A 6,000-nucleotide genomic window follows, 5' to 3' on the forward strand; every position below is an offset into this window, starting at 1 on the left:
ATTACTAGGCTTCAAATCGCAATGCGCTATTGGAATTGTCTGGCTATGATGAAGGTATTCTAGTGCATATGCGGCGTCGATCATTGTGATCAACCTTTGTAACATAACGAGAAAATAGTTGTGAGAATACAACCATTTCTCGAGACTTCCATCAGGCATGAACTCAAGTACCAAGGCCTTAAAATCAAGGTTACAACAACTACTGATGATTTTCACTAGATTTGGGTGGCTATGCTGCGCAAAACCTCACACTCAACCTCGAAGCTCTTAAATGCTCCTTCTAACTCTAAATTGAAAACTTCAATGGCAACATTCAATCCCTCTGAAAGAGTACCTTGATAAACCGACCCAAAACACCCCGCACCTAGTAAATTGCTTACACAAAATCCATTAGTGGCTTGACGAAGCTCTTGGTATGAATTTGTCTCCAATTTGCTAAAGCGTTTGAATTCTGTCAACCCATAAGCATTGTAATTGGTAATGCATTTGAATCCAGATGGTACTAACTCGCTCATCCAGATGGTAATTTTGTCCATTAATCCATAGTAGCTTCGGCTTTGTCCATGATAATTTCCGCTTGACACGTGAAGCTTCGTAATTGATAAAAAATATTCTTCGTCTACATAACCATCTAATACCGAACAAGCTGGATTTTATCTGGTTTATTGCCCTGATGAGATGCATTCCTGGTGTAGTGACTGAGTTTGCAATGGAAATGTAGTCTCCCAAACAAAGAAAAGTTAGGCTCATGAAAGTTACCAGGATCAGGACCAGGAAGTGCAAAAGGGCCCAAATAGCATTTTTCATTCTTTTAAAATAGCAAATTATCTGTAGCACATAAATGCTTCCCATTGTAGTTGAATATCAAACAATTTGGTCCTTGCTGGTTTGTTGGAGAAACCTGAAATCCAAGTTTTGTTTATAAATTTTAATGATAGCCTTAAAACCTTGATCAGTTAAGGAAGATTTAGGCTGACGTGCTCTTATCATATTCTTCCCATTATAATTTTTAATGGATTATATCTTTTTGTAGATTTCAAATGCATTATTTGTAATTTATGATTGGTGAGGAAAGGTGGACTCCTCTTAGAAAAGTCTTCGAAGTGTTATTCTCAGATACGCCAATTTGATCCCTCAACAATGAAAGGTATTGTCCCTCAAGGAAGGATTTTATCTCCCGTGCTGTATCGAGAGCCGATGTACCGTGAGTGCTGCCTTGAGAGCTTAGTTCACAGAGTTAGGAATGCCTCAACTACACGTGGACATAAGACCACCCATTAAGAGGTGGCGTGAGCGCCTTGCTTTTGGTGGAATTCAAACCCTTGACCTATGAAATACAGAGGTTTAAATCACATCAAGAATGAAATACTCATGTCGCCTCTTAATAGGTGGGCATACGTAAACGTACAACCGAGACGCTCCCGACTCTATAAACCAAACCCTTAAAACAGTAGCTCACATCTTAAGTACAATGCCTCTCATTGTTGAGGGACCAAATCAATGTTCCGAAACAACACTTCAAAATAAATTTTTTCCGAAAGAGCCGATACCCACAACGGGTAAGAGATTTTTGCCGCATTTTCCATTGAATTAATTGCTTTGGCTGATTGAAAACGGGGGAAATGGGGACCATGTTCCCCAATGATTTGGATAGAACTGCGTGTCAACATCATACCCTTGATTAGATTTATTTTTTTCTTTTCCGGAATCAATTTGTTTAAATATGTAATAAATTATTAAATATGTAAATAATCTAAACCCTAAATAAGACATGTATTATTTGTATATCACGAGTTCAAAATTTCACTATTTTTGGTCAAAAGATGATTAAAAGAAAGCCAGTCTTCTTCAACTTTTTGTTTCATTAAAAGACAAAGCAAAGTGCATCTTTCCGAAAATTAATTGACAATTCATGTATTCATATTAATAAAGAAAGATTGAAAATAATGAAAATGGAAAGACATGGACTTGACAATAAAGCATGCCAACATGATCATGTCTAAGTTTTCACAAAGGGCAATGGTAAAAGTCCAACATATCCTAATTTTCATCAAAGGTTTGCTGGCCATTGGGAGAAACAGTACAATTGACTAGTCATTGTGGCATGTCTTCCAATGGCAAAAGCAACTCAAGACAAAGACATCAATCATACAATCATCATTTATCCTAATTTCTTTTCAATAATATTTATGTTCGACACTCCAAAAATTAAGATTTAAACAAAGAGAGAGAAGGGCTGAACAAGATGCTAAGAAATCACCATTGAAAAACTGACTATATATTTAGAGAAAAAAATTATAAAATTAAATGAAGGCTAATAATAAGATTCATGCTCACCCTGATCCCTTTTGTTCCCTTTTTTCAGAGAGCAAAATATGGAATCAAAGTTCATACAGATTGCTTTATATGCAAGGTATTGTAACACAAAGTAAAAACAGGAAGGGAAAACAAAAGGAGTCAATTTTGGCCATCTATCTACTCAATAAGCTTAAAAACTCACCTAGTCCTGGAACTGCCAAGGGTGAGTTCTAGGTCATCCGATCCGCAATCTTCATGAATCCTCTCTCCTTCCCACGGTTTCACGAGTCCTGTTGCATTGCTTCCAAATGCGAACTCGTCTGATATAACTTCAGACATTGGAACATCAGCCGTATGATCTGATCCTGCAGCTATTGCAGGAGAGCATGTTCCGCTTTGCCCTGGAGTCCACATACGGGATCCTCCACCAGCTAAAACTTCCTCTTTGAATCCAAAGGGATTTGAGGAGACAAGGCTGAATGTGGGAGAAGTTGGCCCACTGAGAGGGATACGGAGCCCAGCAAACCACTCTGGGTCAGGAACGATCTGACGACCAGGGCTAGGTGGAGTTGAAGAGGGCAGGAAAGAGTGTTGTTGTGCACTCCAACCTGGACGGGCAGTCAGGTCCTCCCAATCAGTATTGGTTCGTGGAGTTCGCGCAGTTGGTGAGCTCAATGGAGGGGTGACAGGAGCACTGATGGAACCACTATGAATGTAGATATGAGGAAGCTTTGAAGACATCGGTGATGAGGAAGCAGATGAGAGATTTTTGAGCCATGGGATAAGAGAACTCCCATCACCGTTGGAATTAACCACATACGAAGAGGAAGCTGAACTTGGAAAGGAAGATGACATGGGGCTTGGGTGGTAAGATGAACTGGGGCTCGCTGTTGCTGATCCACCTACTATATCCATGCGCTCCAAAGGCTTACAACCCTGTGGAAATTAGATAGTTATCAGTGCCATAAAATGCAGATGCAACAGATCAAACACAATTACTGCAAGCCTAGTATGCTCAATTATGGAAATAAGTAATTTAAATAAATAGCAGCTCCAATAACTCATTCCAGCAATTGATAAGGAACACAATTTCTGTTCTGATGAATGTCATTTATTCCAACAAACTAGGCCATCGTTATTCACCCCCTTCAATTTTTCTTTATGATCTCAATAATCTGACATCTTAAATCATTTCAATAATGGATATCTTTAGTTGAATTCAGCTTAATACAGCATCATATAACACATTGTTATTCCATCTCTTCACTTATCAGACTCACAATATCTCCCCCAAACCACCATGATAATGACCTAAATTTCTCACTTTAAACTGCAGTCCCAAAATCACCCCCCTGATTCAAACTTCATTAGTAGGCCACACTTGTTAACTATATATATAGCCTTTGCTTAGTTGAGTACTCAAGCTAGAAACATTAAAACAAGCTAAAACCTAAAAAGTGGTAATAAATTGGCTAAGAGGTAGCAATAAATACCTATGTTACTTGGATTTAAGGGTGCATGTGAGATACATATATGTGCCCTATCTGCATATATTCAAAATTTTTTCCTGAATATTTCATATATTTAGAGGATTATACTCGTGTTTCTATTTCTGAATATCCATAGAACATAGGTTTTAAACACAATTATTCAGGAAAAATAATGAGTTCAAGTAATATAAATAAATATAATCAATCAACCAAAACAGGAAAAAGGTGGCTGGACCACCTTGCCAGCTAAATCACGTGTAAAAGTGTAGCAAAGCACGTGAGTGCCTATATATCTTTTCCCTTTCCCTCTGGTCATAATGTGGTTCAAGTCAAGATCTGATCTCAAAGAAAATTAGATAATTCATAGTAAAAAGATAGCAACTAATTTCAACCAGAAACACACTGTAAACTTTATCATAAAAAACAACCTAAATCTTCCTACTGTTGCTACAGATCCACTAAATGACCCATAAAACCATTAATGGATGTAATATGTTAGCAGTCCAGTCAATTTGTTATCTTGATCATAATGAACAACCAAAAAAAGGTGAAAATGACCTTTCTAGTGACTCAAGTTACCCCTACAACTCTAATAATTGAACTCTAGTCCTCGAAATGAAAAGAAATACCAAAAAGAAAAAAAAAAAAAACATCATGAATGACTAAAGATTAAAGTTGTCGCTAAAGTGGGAAGCTATGCAAATCTTGAAAATGGACATGGTTACCTAGCAATTGAAAAAAATCAGACCTCATTATAAAAATTCAGATGATGCCAAAGCTTCCACATAATCATCATTTTGAAAAGGCAGTTGGGTCTTTTTCTAAAGATCTATGCCTATTCGCACTAGTGTTCGATTAACACGAATGTTATCCGAGCTTAAAAGGAATACCAATACGGGTATATGAAATGCCCAAACAATTATTTTTTAAAAAATAATCATATAACACAAATTAACATATCTTCAACTAAACAGGAAAATTACACCAACATTCAACAAATCTTCAGTTTAAATTCCAAAGATGTGTGATTCTTAATCTATTTTGCAGACACTAAAAAGGAATCTTTCTTTGGTGCTTCACGGTTAACGCGTTGGATAAAGTGAGGAGCAAAACAACATGATAATAATAATTAAAAAGAGGGCTGACCAGATCAAACGTACGATTGATGAAGACTAAATGACACATGATCAGATGGTTCAGATCTAACGTACAACAACACATACTCTATTACCTCAGAGAATAAGGGTAAAACCAATTAAAAGCAGTGAAAGGAATCTAAAACACGAACTGACGCTGCTAACGTGCGCCGGTACGAGCTGTGCATGTTAGCACGAGATCTTGTTGTTGGTCGGATTTCAAATTCGCTCGCCGGAATTGGCGTATACTAGCTCAACGGGGACACTTCCGAAGACTAACATGCACCGCAAAAGGCGGCACAATTTAGAAAACAGACCACGATTTTGTTGGTTGTGACGATTATTTAGTATAATAACTACACTTGCAATAATTAAGATCTTCATCCTGCTAAATATACCGGAGAAAATCAATTTCCAGTTGCTTCGGATCTTTAAAAAAAAAAAATTGAACATGAAATGAAAGCAACTCTAAATGCATGACTTAAGTGAACTTTCTTTATCCAACAAAGAATTAACACTTCCATCTCCATCATTTCATTATTTTTTACTCAGAATCAACGAAAGAAAAAGAAAAGAAAAAGGTTAAGGTGAGGATAGTAATACCTTACGATAAGTAGTGCCATCGGGTTCAACAGTCCAACCAGCCTCATTACAAAGAGCTTTGAGAACTTCATTGTTATCGCAGTGTTTTGGAAGCTTGTAGTTACCGTACATCCGAAGTCCAGCGAAGATCTCGCAGCAATAGCTCTCCTCCGCCGTTCTCTCCGCTTGTTGTTCTCTCTCTTTCCATGTCGGCATCCTCGTCCCCGACGTCATTTCCAATCGAAGAAAACAAACCATACTAGATTTCTTGAATTATAGAAAAATTAATTGTTTGGTTAAAAAGAATAGAATTTGAGTAAAGGCAATGAAAAGCAAATGAAAGAAAATGGGTAGGAAAAGAAAACGAAGATGAGGTAAGCTAAGGAATTTAAGCTGCAACGGAGCCGTTTCAACTGTGATCGGAGAAAGAATTTTCCAGTTCCAACTTTTAGACCGTTGAGTGGAGAGATATCAGACGGCAGTGATTTATGGCG

At 37.4% G+C, this 6,000-nt stretch overlaps 1 pseudogene; it reads right to left on the minus strand.

Annotated features, from left to right (window-relative positions):
- Nucleotides 1-2,249: 2,249 nt before the first annotated feature.
- On the minus strand, nucleotides 2,250-5,740 carry LOC121223443 (BES1/BZR1 homolog protein 4-like; annotated as a pseudogene).
- Nucleotides 5,741-6,000: the final 260 nt, after the last annotated feature.

Source organism: Gossypium hirsutum, chromosome D11, assembly GCF_007990345.1.
Source record: "Gossypium hirsutum isolate 1008001.06 chromosome D11, Gossypium_hirsutum_v2.1, whole genome shotgun sequence".
Lineage (NCBI taxonomy): Eukaryota > Viridiplantae > Streptophyta > Magnoliopsida > Malvales > Malvaceae > Gossypium > Gossypium hirsutum.